Source organism: Sciurus vulgaris, assembly GCF_902686455.1.
Source record: "Sciurus vulgaris genome assembly, chromosome: 2".
Classification (NCBI taxonomy): domain Eukaryota; kingdom Metazoa; phylum Chordata; class Mammalia; order Rodentia; family Sciuridae; genus Sciurus; species Sciurus vulgaris.
Genome location: NC_136462.1, coordinates 54,635,269 through 54,650,940, shown reverse-complemented (window position 1 = coordinate 54,650,940; position 15,672 = coordinate 54,635,269). Strand labels below are relative to the sequence as shown.

The following is a 15,672-nucleotide window of genomic DNA, read 5'->3' as shown; positions in this document are numbered from 1 at the left end:
CAGGATCTCTCTAAGTTGCTTAGGGTCTCATTAAGTTGCTGAGGCTGGCTTCAAAACTGCAATCCTCCTATTTTAGCATCCTGAGCTGCTGGGATTATGGGCATGCACCACTGTGCACAGTTTAATGTTTCTTTAACCAGAGAGTTCCCTGAAATTACTAGTTATTTCTAGAGAGTTCATTGTATCTAGTTTCATTTTTAAAATTTATTTGGGAACAGAGCATGGATAATTCATGGATTATATCCTAGTGCTTAGTGCTTATCAGGAGGCACCTGGTAGCTGGTTGCAACATTCTTAGCCAAGTTAAGGCTTAACAGAGGCTCTAGGTTGTGTCTTACTGATCCATCCACTTTGTATCTCCTCCACCTATTTCACATAATGGTTTTAGCAGTCATTGATGCAAACTCAGTGACTACAACTTCAAACAGATGTTCTGTCCCATACAAGCTGTCCTCTTATATACTGTAAAATGCATGTGAATGTTAAGAATGGAAAGAAATGAAAAGTCTAATATTCAAATGTATAATTGTAAAATCATTTTGTTGTTAAAATAATCACATACCAGAGGTCTTTTTTACACACTTAGCTTATGGCTATTAATCTTGGGTAAATATTGAACAATCATTTTAAATGTACAGGTTGTGGTAAAAGAGGGAGGGAAGGGATGTGGGGTTTAGGAAAGGCACAGAAAGTAGAAGACAGAAAGATACTGACAGGGGGACAATAATTTGGTAGATAAGTGTAAAAATCAATAAGGAGTAAATGGAATTTAAATCATTCCTCCATTTTCCAAAAAAAGCGGAAAGGAGTGGAATTTGGAAAGGGACAGCATGAATACAGACATGCTATTCTGATAGATGCTTTACTTGACTCTATTTTGTGTTTTTGCTATTTTGTGCAATAAAATTCTAAATTTTAATAGTTTATTGGTAGATGAGACATTTTTCATTTGTTTTGCATGTGGCACCTAGAGTTTGATGTTATACATACACATATTTTCCATGCCTTTGCGATGAAGTTAAGAATAAACATTACATGAATATCCTTTTCTTACTTTTGATGCAAGTTTAAAAAGCAACCACAGAAAATGTAATTAAAATTCTAAAGAGAGAAACAATTGTGCATTATACTATAAGTAAATCTTTTTGATACTAGGTACAAGATATTGTCATCTTTTTGATACTAGGCACAATCTTAAACCCCATTATCAGGTAAATATGCTTTTTGATTTTGTTTTGATTTTTAAGAAAAGCCAATAATCCTTCAGTGACATTTTTAAATTTTTAATTAAATTTTTAAATTATTTTTAGTTGACATAATAATTGTGTGTATTTATGGGGCACAGTGTGATAATTTAATACACCTATAAAATGTGTAATGATTAAATCAGGATAATCAATATTTGTATTAGGAATGTTTAAACTCCTCTCTTCTAGGTAGTTTGAAATACATAATAAATAGTTGCAAACTATAGTCACACTACTATGCTATGAAACATGAGAACTTCTTTCTCATAACTGTATTTTATACCCATTAAGAAACCTCTGTTTCTTCTCCTCTTCCTCGCAACTATCAAACTATTATACACTATTTGTGGGAATGTAAATTAGAATAGCCTTTATGAAAAGTAATATGGAATTTCCTCAAAATATTAAAATAGAACAAATCATGATTTAGTTTCCTCACTCCTGGGAATGTATCCAAAAGAAATGAAATCAATATATCAAAGAGATACCTGCACTCCCATGTTTATTGCAGCACTATTTTCAATAGTCAGAATATGGAATCAAATAAGATATTCATTGATGTATGGATAAAAAAATAAAATATATATTATATTCATATAAATATACATATGTATATATGAATATTCTTCAGCCATACAAATAGAATGAAATCTTGTCATTTGTGGTAATACTGGTGGAATCAGAAGGGCATTATATTAAGTGAAATAAATCAGTCATGGACATATCCCACATGTTCTCACCTATATATGGAAGCTAAAGAAGTTGATCTTCCTCCAGTGCTATTTTTAAAATTAATCATCAGTAAATTAATAATTTAAATTAGCCACCAGCTTTCCTTTTTTAGAATAATTTCAAAAAGAAATAGCAAGAGGGGTGGGAGTGCAGCTCAGTGATAAAGCACTTGCCTAGAGAAGGCTTGAGGTCCTGAGTTCAATCCCCAGAACCACAAGAAAGAAGAAGAAAGGTAGCAAGAGAACAGAATTATCCTGCAGACAGCTGCATGGGTTATGCCAGTGATGGGCGGGAATAATCACATATGAACCAGTCAATTAAGATTATTTTCAGTTTTTACAAGGTTGAAAGGTGTGGAAGTCCTAATAAGAGGACAGAATGGATAAAGACATTGAAAGACACTGTAGGAGAGTTTAAGAAATGTGAGGTCAGCCATCTGGAAGCCATCTAGTAGCCCAGTCTCTCTCCTCAACAATCTGAGTGGCCGTGGTCTTATCACTTATCTTTACCATCCTCCATCTGCAAATTTGTGAAAATATAGAGGAAAAGATATAAGCAAAGATTCATCAGGATTTTGTTTTTCTAATAAAATATAACAAGATTCAGCCCTCCTAAAGAATTTAGGAATATAGAACATAAGACTGTCCTCAGAGAGGACAGTTAAAATTAAGTACAATTCATAATAGATAAATGCAAGGTAAGTGTAATGAAATCAAAACATTAACATATCTCTGGGACTTAGCTATAATGTGAGTGAATGTATTAATATCAATATAGATAAATAAAAAAATGTGTCAATCAAAATAAGAATTGGTCAGCCCTGGGAATGAAAAACAAGCTTCTAAGAGGAAAAACTGACAAATAGTGTTCATTTAGGAACTATCAAAGAGAGGAAATCTTTACTATTGGACTCAAATCTTAGGGTTTACTACCCCATAATAGATGAAATGGCCTTTAGATACCTCAGAGCTCAGTTCAAAGTCCTTGCTTATCATCCCGATTTCTATTTGGGATCTTGGTTCGCTTTCTTACTGGGAGAGTGATTCTGTTAGACAAGAACAATGTCCAATCCATTTGCCTTTACAAGTTTAAAAACTGGCATTTTGATAGAACTTAGCTTTATTTGTATCTTGCCTACATAAATTTACAAGTGGAACAATCTGCTGTACCTACAGTTGAATTTCTCATTATAAATACTCAACCTAATTTTGTGGATTGTCTGTATGTATATTAGCCTTTATGAGATAGGAAAATGCAAACCCATCCTAATCTACTTTCATTATACTAACAAAACTGGGTTTATGAGCCTGCAAAAATGAGAATTAGAACCTGGAATGTCCTTATTTACCAAGGTAAATGTACCTCTATGGATAACTGCCTAAAAAGTGAGCCAGCATTCCCCAGGTGGTACCTTGTGGGGTTCTAAGTTGTGTTGTGGCCTAGTTTGCTCACAAAATCATGTTTTTAAACCTTCCTCTTTGTTTGTGTGTCATAGGGAGAAGCTAAACCCCTATGGAACTTTTCCTAGGCTCTCAATGGTTCTAACCAATGGGAGAGATGGGTATGATTAAGTGACAAAATAAAAGGAAGAGCTAAGTATTTCTCCCTATCCTTCACTGCCTCTATCCCCAGTGTAACTCATGGCTCACATTAACTCCATTCGTTTTAAAGTCAGAGTTTTAAATAATCAAAATGGTTTCTCTTTTCCTTCTAATGCTGATTATCACAAGCCACAAGTCTTTACTATTAAATGCATTGATTATTCCAGTTTTAAGCATGTATCATGATCACATACATATTCATAATGAACTTACAAAAACCAATAAAAATTTTGGTTTTTACTGTTTTAATCTTGCTGTCATTTTGGTAAGTTAGATTAAGCAGCCACCATCCATAGTCACAAATCAAGTGAATGACCTATTTTGTTTATCAAAGGACAGAGAGAGAATCTAAATGACTATGAGGGGAGTTGTAGACTTAGTCTTTGTGTATATCTAAAAACAGATTATATAGAACTTTCAGTTTAATCCATGAGCAGATCAAACTACTCTAGAGCTGGGCTAGAATGCTTAGTAACATTTGGACTGATAAGCTTGGTATTACAGGATGTTATTGGAACATTTGTGAATTTTGTGAATAAACATTTTCCATCAGGGGACTGAATGATATATGAGGAAAATTTTATACTTCATAGAGCACATCACCTATAGATCACCCAGGCATTCACATTCCCTGCTCCTGTGAAGGAACCAACTCGAAGCTTGGGCTTTTGGTTTTGTGTCAGAGGCCATGTTTTCTTAAAGACTTCACAAAATGAACCACAGTTACTTTGTTGATAATGAAGGCAAATATGTCTTAGTGTATTCTTTGTCTAGTTCCATTCTACTTGCTATGATATATATATATATATAAAATATATATGAAATTCATATATAAAATATATATGAATATAATTTTATATATATTCATAATATAATAATTATATATTAATATATAAAATTCATATATAAAATATATATGTATATATATATATACATATATATACTTTTCTGATGAAAACCAGGTTTCCATTGTCTCTACATTGTTTAGACAGAGGTTTATGATTTTGCAGTATGGTAAAAGTAATAAATCACCATGTTTTTGTCTGCTATATTGTGAATTTGCTACAGTCACTGGACAGCCCAATATTTCAATATTCTGTCTATACCAGAAAGTGTGCTGTTTTCAAAAGTAACATGGAATGTTTAAAGTTAGAATTCTCTCTGGCTGAAGGGCTTTAATGGATTCATATTACTAGATCCTATTTCCTAAGTGTCTCTAAGTCCTTGCTGAGTGGTAAAATAGAAAGATGCATTAAATCTCCTTGGCCATCAAGGGAACATTTAATGCATTCCTACAGGCATAGAGGCATACAGTTTCAAACAGTGCCTCACAGACACAAGCAAATCCAAAGGTTTCTTTAAATGCTCAGTGCTGAGAGGTAAATGGCATGGACAGAGGCAAATAAAATTTAACACTTTTTAAAAGCACCATAATCAGATTACTGAACAATTAGTCTAAAGTAATAATGTGTATTGCATTCACTCACTGAATAAATAATTGACCCTTTACATGTGAAGTTTTTATGTTTAGGGTCCTATAAATTTTTCCTCCGGAGCAGGGCATTTTGCTATAGAGAGAGGACAGTATCAACAAGAATAGTAGAACAACAACCACAAACAAGGGCAGCCTCAGGCAAATCACCCTCTCAGCCACACTAATATGATAGAAAATGGGAATGCAAAATTCAGTTCTTGTTTTCTGGGAGTCTATAGTTCTCAGAGAGAGGCAAGACATTTTTAAAAATATCATTATTGTATTATGCGGTTATCATTATTATTCAAGGTTTTGTTTTAACATGTCTTTTTTGCATAATATTATTTGACCCATTATTACTATTACTATGCTTATTTTGTACATGAGGGAAACAAGTAAAAGGGATGTCAAATACATTACCCAAATTCACAGGGTTAGAAAACAGAAGAGTTGGAATTTGAAGCTGTGCAGTTTGACTCCAGAGCTGACAATCTCACTTACTCTCTAAAGCAACATAGGGTGATATATTATGGTAGGGAAATGGCAAGTTATTCTGGGACCACAAATGAGGGGCACTTAAGTAAGCCTGTCGAACCAACCAAGGCTTTTAGAAAAGGTGACAAGCTGTTTACTCAGTGATCCAAGAGGAAACAGTGGGAACAATTAGAAGGGACAAAGAAATATAAAATTCGTAGGAAAAATACTGTCACTTCCTTCAAGATTAATGATGTATAGCAATAATTATGTGGATCATGTTTCATTTATTATCTGTATTAAAGTAATAATAATAAATCCTATACATTTATGTAGTCAACATGATGTTCTAATGTATATATTACATATGTATATTATATATATATATATTATAAAATGGTTAAATCAAGCAAATTAACATATCCATGACTTTACATACATTTTTGTTGTGAGCATGTTCAAGATATACTCTTTCAGCAATTTTCAAGTACGCATTATTAACTACAATCATCAATTTATACAATAGCACATTCAATGGTAGTCCCAGAACATGCTCAGTAAAGGTCTGAGTAATTTAATTTAAAAGAACAAATGATATATATTATGGATTGGATTATGTTAACCTCCAAATAGTCTGAAATCCTAACTCCCAGTACCTGTCAGAATCAAGATGGAGTCACTTTTTTGGATCCCTAATGAAAAATAAATGAAGGAAGGAAGAAACTCTAGCTAGGTTATGAAAGAGGGGACATATATGCTTGATAACAAAGAGGTATGCATAGAAGTCTGCCAGAACTATGACCTTGCACAAGACCTCTCACAAAACACATTTCTGCAAGGACATCTGTTTAATCTTGGACTGATACTACCCCTGTTATCAGTCTTTGTAGTCAAAGACCACTGCCTCAAAATACCTTATACAATTCTCATTTCACCTTTAAAAACTCTTCCTTACTTTATAATCTTTGCACACAACCATAGTTTACAATAGCACACATATTCCCATTGCAGTGCTCTGCTGTTCCATAGTGAGTATCATTATCCTTCAGAGACTCTCTCTCTTATTGTTATTTAAGTTGACATTTGGAAAAAGAATACTGTAATTAGTTAAGATGGGAATACTGGGGTAGGGTGAATCCATAATTCAATACAACCGGTGTCTTATACAAGGAAAACACAGGTGAAGACAAGAACATACACATACATCTGTGAAGACAGAGGTGGAGGCTGAAGTGATATAGCAGAAAGCCAAGGAGCACCAAGAACTGGTGGCCACTCTCCCAAAGCTAGCAAGAGGCAAGGAAGGCTTCTACCCAGAAACTCAGAGGGAGAAAATGACTTTGCGGACACCCTGATTTTGGAATTCTAGCATCCAAACTGTGAGAGAATAAATTTCTGTTGTTTTAAACTATCTCGTTTGAGATATTTTCTTAAAGAAGTCCTAGAAAACTAATGTGTATAAAATGGTGTAATTTAGGTACTTATATGATTTTGGAATTAGAGAACAAGTTAGACTAGCATTGGATGTTGGCTGATATAGATTTTATACACCATGAAATATGTTTGTATTTACTCTACATAGTAAGAAATTCTTTTGTGCTATTTCAAAAGACTCCAAAATAATCTGTAGTTTGATTGGCTATAACTTTGCAAAGAGTTATCCAAAATGTCAGTTACTCTGCCTCTACATGTTGTCAATGCAAAAGATCACTTATATTTGCTACTATACTGCAAACTTGAATGCTTACAAGTTAAAGAATATAGAATTTTATGACACCCAACAGAGAAGTCACTAATTAAATAAGGATTTTGCCCTGCTCAAACCTATCCAAATCATTTAAAGATTTTTGCCAAAGGCAAGCTTAGTAAAAAAGGGTCCAGGTTGTACAGGATAATGTTTTCTCATGTACCACAAGAAGCAGAAAAGGGAAGAAATCAATGTTTGCTGATGGAAAAAGATAAAACTGTCAGGTAAATAAGTTATTTTTAGTTTTTGTTGTCAAGATTTTAGCACTAAGAGTAGATCAGAAGATTAACAATTTCTAAAAATGAATTGATAGAATCATTCTTAATAACTCTTTTATCATTTTTCAGTCCTGAAAATACTCACATTTTATAAGCATATCCATTATGTAGCATAAGTTAACTTTTTCAGATCATAGAAAGATTTTTATTTCTTATTGATTTTGTTTGAAGCTTCTGTGAGCATTTCAGGAAAAGCTGTGATAAGTCTAATTTAAAATAAATGTGTCATGCTTACAACCAGTACAGTTATAGATTATTAATTACACTGACAGCATGTTCTTGAGCATGTAAGTGAACAGGTAGGATTCTCTATTATTGTAAGAAACTATTAAACCTAAATTTCACACCATCATATTTTAAAGTCATTCTAAGGAGTGTTCCATTAGATTAGGGATTTGGAATTTTAAGCAAATCTAATTGTTTTAATTGACATTTTTAATGTACTAAACCATAAGTGAAAAATATAAAGTTGATTCAAATAGGTAACTACTAAATTCATGTTGCTACTTTTTGGAAATAGTAGGGATGGTTTTAGCTGCAAAAGATCATTTACAACATATTGAATGTACTCAAATGGCTGCTGCTTTCTGGACTCACACATACATACACACACACACACACACACACACATACTCACATGCACACACACTTAAAGCATATATATAACATTAGAATCATAAAAATGGGGGCTGGAGTTGTAACTCAGTGGTAGAGCACTTACCTGGCATGTGTGAGGTCCTGGTTTCAATCCTTAGTACCCCATATAAATAAACAAATAAAATAAAAAGTTCCATTGACAACTAAAAAATGTTTTTAGAGAAGAATCATAAAAATGTACCAACTGACTTATCTATCCATCATGAAAAAATTCACTTCAGATTTTGTTAAGGTTGATATATTTAGATTTTACCATATTTCATTAAACTTGTAGATTTTGGAAGGAGGCCTCTAATTTCAAAATTCCATTCAATTTGTATTCCTAATTATTTTGATTTTGTGTTTTGACACCCATTTTGTGATCTCTATAAAGATGCAATTTTGACCATTAGAGAGATTCAAATCCTGAGTCCCTAATTTATATCATAAATCTCTATCTCACAAAATTCCTTATGCACGAGATTGTAATCTTTTACTACTTATATTTAATTCAGTAAAGACTTGAATTTTTAAGAGCTAAGGAAAATAAATTAGAAAACCATAGACTATATTGCAAGGCTCTGAATATTTATGTCCTTCCCAAATGCATTTTTTGTAATCCTAACCCCATATCATGACAATATAATGGATGGGACCTTTGGATAATTAGGTCATAAGGGTGTAGCCCTTGTGAATGGGATTAGTGCTGTTATAAAAGAGACCCCAGAGGGCTTGTTTGCTGCCTCCTCCAATGTAATGTTAGTGTGAGAAGGCTGCCCATAAAGAAGCAGACCCTACCAGATATTGATGTGCTGGCACCTTGCTCTTGGATTTGTTAACTTCCAGAACTGGAAGGAATAAATGCATGTTGTTTATAAATTTCCCAGTTTATGGTATTTTGTTATAAAATCCAAATGAACTAAGACATATACTCCTGCTAATTATGTAATGTGAAAGTCAACAAATTAAAGCAAAACTTTATTAAATATCATACCTTGGCTAATAATGTGTGGCTCTCCTTTACAAAGTGTCAGGAAAAATATTAGTATAATAATTCAGGATCACAACTAAAGAGGACAAGATGAGCAACAATGAAGCCACTCAGGACAGGGATATAGACAGATACATTCTTTATTAGGTCTGAGTCCAAAAGACAGGTGCAGTTTTATCCTGGCATTGCCTCAGAAAAGGAAATGTAATTAAGAGATTACAAGTAGGGAGCTTATTTTGGGAACTAATTCCAGAGGAACAAAGCAGAGGATTGGGAACAGGGACACAAGGAAGGAAGGAAGACTAATATAAGAAAGTGTTACTGCATTGGTCATTTCTGGGATTGAATGGGGTTCCATTCTACTGAAACCCATTGAGAAGTCATATAGAATGTGCCCCAGAATTGCCTGACCATGGAACAAAAGAAAGGAACATACAGCAACTGGATTCTACTCCCTATTGACCAAAGAGCTGCTTTCCAAACAGTAATTAGTACTCTGCTTAGAAAGTTTAGTATCACTCCAAAAATCTAAAGGTTTATGCAATGATTCTCCTCTTTGGATTGAACAGAGTCCACAGACCACTTATATTCAACATCAAATATGATAGATCTCATTGTCTGAGCAGCAAGGCAGTTTGTACTCCAACCTGGACTTACCATAGAGTCCTCTCTTGCTCTGAGCTATACTGAAAACTGACATGCTTTACAGTTAATTGGACAAGTATCTTGGAACAGTATTTTAAATGTAGTATATATAGCCTCTAAAATCCAAAGAGGCCTGTATTATGCTGGATCTGATCTACAATGTTAGGGTTTGTGAGGAGCATCAACTTTTATCACTCTCTGGCGTCCACATATCTTATTGAGGCATTCAAAGTACTTACTAATTCCCGTTTGCAATGTAAAAAGTACGATAATTTAATAAGTATCATGTACAAATATAGTGTTCTATATATTACTATAATGGTTTGGATATGAGGTGTCCCCCAAAGTTCCTATTAAAACAAGAATATTTAGAGGTGAAAAGATGACATTATGATAACTATAACCTATCAGTCCATCCAAGTTTGAATGAACTGACTAGGCGGTAACTATAGGCACGTAGGGCATGGGTGGAGAAGGTGGGTCACTGGGGGTAGACCCTAGAACTTTGCATCTTTCTGTGGTCTCCTCCTCCTTACTCTCCTGCTTTCTGACCCCAATATGAACTGAGTAGTTTCTTCCACTGGGCCCTTCCTCCATGATGTGCTGCCTTATCCTGGGCCCAAAGCAAAGGAGTTGGCCCTCTACTGAATGAGACCTTGGAAACCATGAGCCCCAAATCAGCTTTCCCTTCTCTAAGTTGTTCTTGTTGGGTCTTTTGGTCACAGTGATAAAAAGCTGACCAAGACAATAAAGCTCTGTACATTATAAAATTACAGAGAATAAAAGTTAAGTTGACTTAGGATAGACTCATATATATATATATTACTGTCCTTCCTATATAAAAGCAATATTTTAATTTCCTTTCTTGATAATTGAACAGCATGCATTTTCCCCAAACACTAGTGGGATATCAGCTAGGCTAGAAGTATGTTGATTGGTTCTAGTGAAATTGTCATATCTGGTCTAGCAGCTGTGTTGGTTCAGTTGTCTACCATTGTTTACCATCACATGTCACAATCTGACTGACTTTTTAGGTATCTCACGTGTTAAATGAATAGGAGACTATTAACTCTTCATTGTGAAGTATTTAGTGGTAGCATATAGTCTGAAATTTCCCCTATGATGTAGTATTACTAATGATTTAATATATTTGTTTGGGAGGTATAATTTTATGGAATTCTACCAAAAGGATTATGAATTGTTCCCAAGGTCACATAAACCAATGTAAGGATCCTGCCAGTTGCTCAGCATGTCTATCCCTATTATGACTTGGAGTCTGAGATAAACAGCCCTGGGCCAGCTTATCTGGGCCAGGACTCCATGTGTAACCTGCCTTATATAAACTCCTATTCTAACTACACTAACACACAAGTCCTTTGATTTCAATGCTAGCTCTAACTCTGTTCCTTAAAAATCTTCAAAAGTCTTGGCATTTTTCTTTCTTTCATGTAACTTCATCACCATAAAGTCCTATTGATAAAAGCATTCTGGCTGCTACTCTGGCTCTTTTTCTCATTTATATGTGCATGGAAAATGTTGGTAAAGTGTTATTATCAGATTCTGCCTTTCTAGAATTCTATCATCTTCTTGATTGAGAGATCCTAGTTTCATGGCAGTATTTCCTGTGGCAGACCTTTTTTGTAGACAATAGTCATCTCTGAGTTCCTAAAAGATGCCAGTGTGAATCTGGTCAGTGCATTTTTTATAGCAAATATCTTTTGAGAACTTGCTAAAAGTAACTCTCACATAATAAATTCATGTCAACATCCCTGCCTCTCTGAGCTTTCTGAGCACTTTTCAATATTTCATGAAGGCAGTTCCTGTATCTCTACCTCACTTAATGTAACTTATCATGATGTCTAAATGTCAAAAAACATCAAAGCAGCATATTAGAACTGATTCCAGGTAGTCTTATGACTAATTAAGTCCAAGTCATGGAAGAATGCTTTCATATTAAATCCTACTTTTTAAACACCATTGAAATCTGGACCCATATTATGTCTAGCTTAAATCTATTTGCCAAAGCTGGACATACGGTCCCAGCTAATTTTAATGGACTAGGTAGGAATACTCCATATACCCTATTGGTTAACTGTAATTGTATAGTGAAGACAGTAGTAGATTAGAATATAGTAGTCGAATATTTTAGAAGACAGTAGTAGATTAGAGTTTATAAAAGAAGCTATTATTTTGTGTCTATAACTCAATCACTAATATGCTTATTATTTATAAAGCATTTACATTATCATAGGCACTCTGCTAAGTGATCTATATGTACTGAATTATTAAGTACATAGTACTGATACATTTTGAGAAAGTTTCTGGAATGTGCGATGTCTCTTTTAGGAATAAACGTTGTCCACAGTATAAAACAAAGGATGAATTCTTGTGAAATAGTTTTCCTGAGGAACAAAAATGGCATTGTCTTTGTTAGTATTTTAATTAAATTTTTTTAAAATTCTTGGTTAATTTTGATGCACTGAAAGTAAAACACAGCATTTTTTGAACATATTAAAGTGCTGATTTAAAAAAAAAAAGCTTTCTTTATACTATATAAAAATCAATGGAAACAAAATTATTTGAAGATATGTTATCAAGCAACAAAAACAATAAGTGCTTCCTCCTGAAAAAGCTATGCTGAATACATTTATAAATATAAGTATAAATTTAATAAATATCTGTCTCAACTATAGCAGGAAGTGTGTGTGTGTGTGTGTGTGTGTGTGTGTGTGTGTGTGCGTGTGAACATATATGGTAAAGGGGAGATTGTGAAAGTAGCCATTGATGTGTAATATTAGATGATAGATTTCTAGATGCTTATCCTAAACTCTTTCCACATTGTATACAAATAACTCTTTTAAAATGTATTTTATTTAGAGATTTTCTCACATGCTAACAAAGACATACCCAGTTAAGACTATATATTGCATATGAAAAAAGAGTTATACTGAATTCCATAATCCACAATAAAGAATACATGTATTATTTGATAATTTCTGAAAAGATAGCAGAATCTGATTCTTCCAGAGTTAGCCATAAACCCAAAAATCTAGTATTTTTTTCATGTGAATATATTCGAATTTTTATGAAAATTTAAAAGACTGAATCTGAAAACTAGTATGGAAATATGTACAAAGGCATATAAAATACTAGCAAAGAAAATACGCAGGTAGCAGCACCAATAGTTGGCTACCAGGGTTTTCTAAGATTTTCATCATGGTAAGACTATCATTTTGGAATCTGTGCAGAAGATTAACAAGAATAAAATCTTCAATGACTGTAATAGCCTTGCTAGTCAAGACCATATTCATAATGCAATCATATGATTCATTGTGATTCTGTTATAAAATTGAAAAATGGCCTTGCATATTTATTATGCAAAAAGCAAACATTTATTAGGTTTAAGGTGCAATAAACTAGTAGACAACTAGAAAAAACCTTGAACAAAAATAGTAAAACCAATGTTAAAAGACAGTACCCTGTCAAGTAAATTTGCAACATATTTATCAGCAATTGAATTTATTTATGTGGTATATAAAGTCCCCAAAATTCTATAAGAAGATAATCACCAAATTAGGAAAAAATAAAAAATATGAAAAAACAATAAACAAAGATGTAAGAATGATTGATAAACATGTGAGAAAATAAACTGACTAGGGATTAAACAATTCAAATTTAAAATGCAACAGAATGTAATTTATTTTCTCAAATGTATTAAGACTCTATAAATGTATATGCATACATTTTTAATATAAACTTACATCAAAATGATTCTGAGATAGTTATAGTGGTTAGAGTTCCTATAACACAAATAAGAAAACAGGCAGAGAGAGCAGAGACATCAAAGTCATACACACTGTTGGTTGTGGGGGACCCAGGGTTTTACTCAGGCAGGCTGGTTCCAATGTCATGGTCTTAACCACTGCACTACATGGACTTTACACTTAACATCCCTTAGATCTGTCAAACCCTCGGACACTCCTCATATCCAAACAACATATTTTGAAAAAAAAATTTAAAGAGCCTAGAAAGAAATGCTGCCATCAAATAGTTCTAGAAGTAGACAATTCCTGTGACTCTCATAGCTATAGGAATAGGCAGCAGATCAAGAAATAGTGATGAGCAAATGCGAAACTTCTCTCCTACACTGTGTTTCCAAATATCATCATGCTCAGATTAGACAAGTAAGGAAGTCATTCGAGCTTCATGATATCAGCCAGGAAAAATCATCCTCAGGACCAGCTGCCAACAGCATACCCTTTAGTCTTTGGCCAGGATGCCAAGCCCCAGCTGTGCTGTCAGCCTTTTTTACACAGTTTGTTAACAAAGAAGAGTCCCAGTTAATTTTTCAAACAGGCAATAGAAGCTGAGACTGATTCACCTGCAAACACTAGAATCACTTCTAGGAATGAAAAAACATAATGATACTGGAGCAATATCTTTTTCTTAGGATCAAAACATGTTGAAGTAGTTCCAAATATGAAAATGCTTAAGAAAAAAAATAATAATCTACTCTTCTGTTTCAGAACTTATTTTGGATCATTTGGAGATCAAAGATAGTACTCCTGATGATGAATGTTGAAAGAAGTTTCTGATATTAAGAAGGAATAAAAATGAAGATAGAGGAGCAGAGGCACTCTTGGGAAAAGTTAGACAGATAAAAAGTCACATTTTTAAGTAAAATTTGGAATTTAAAGGAACAGTTTTGGCAAATTAGGTGTGAGAATATTGGGGATACTGGAAGTCTCAGTGAGTCTTCTCTTGTAAACTACCTCTCAGAAAGCTACTAGTGGTTTCTTTAATTTGGACCCTGCTATTTTGATTACAAATTTTGATTTTGGAATTTTTATTTCATGTCTTCAAATTTTAATAATGACAAATGATAGGAATACTGAATTTTCTCTGAGCTACTAGTCAAGTTAATGCTATAATTTCTTTCTTAATTTTAATAAAATTATTATCACTGGACTCAATTGTTTCTATATAAATATTTAAACAAAATTCCTTTACTTATTTTCTTTGTATCAAATTTTAATAATTATCACTTTTGTCTTTGTATGTCTTATTTCAGAATCATTTTTTTTCTACCAACTTTGATTATACCACGTCAAGTTTTGTAGAAGCTAATTTTATTAAGAGAACTCCATTCTTTAATTAATTTTCTGTTAATAGCAATATTATTTATAATTTTAGTCCTTGTGAGTTTTAATTTTTAAAATAAGTTTTAGATTTCTTTAACCACTTCCCATTTTACCAACAGGATTAATTTTATAGAATGTATTTTGCCATTTCCATTTTAGCCATGACCTTGTCTATCTGTCTATCTATCGATCCATCTGATGCTTACTTTCATTTGTTTTTCAGGGTCAATACAGTGAGATCACAAGATCCTTACAAATTAAAATTTAAGGATGTAAGAAGCAAAAGAAAAGGTTAAAATAGTGAATTCATGAAATTCCCATATTGCTCTTCATTTTTCTCCTTATAACTGTGTCTACTAATTTACTCTACTAATCAAGACTTTTTTTCCTTGCCATAATTGGTTGCCAATGTGAATGTTCAACTTGTCATGCTAAATCTACAATGATAAGAATTGTTAATTAATGAGTAAAACTGAATATTCTTTATTCAAATCAGATTTCTTCATTATACATAAATAAGTAACTTAAAAAGATTATATTATATTCTTTATCCTGAATATTCTTTATTCAAATCAGATTTCTTCATTATACATAAATAAGTAACTTAAATAGATTATATTATTGTATAGCCCTTTTATTTTGCTCCTGCAGGTTTTTCTTTGCATATTATTGGTAATTTTAGTATCCTTTGAAGGTCTCAATTTTT

General features: G+C 33.0%; 1 protein-coding gene across 2 annotated transcripts in view; it reads right to left on the bottom strand.

The window, feature by feature from the left end:
• Positions 1-15,672, bottom strand: part of MDGA2 (MAM domain containing glycosylphosphatidylinositol anchor 2) — a 780,047-nt gene that overhangs the window by 426,445 nt on the left and 337,930 nt on the right. The window lies entirely within an intron of this gene.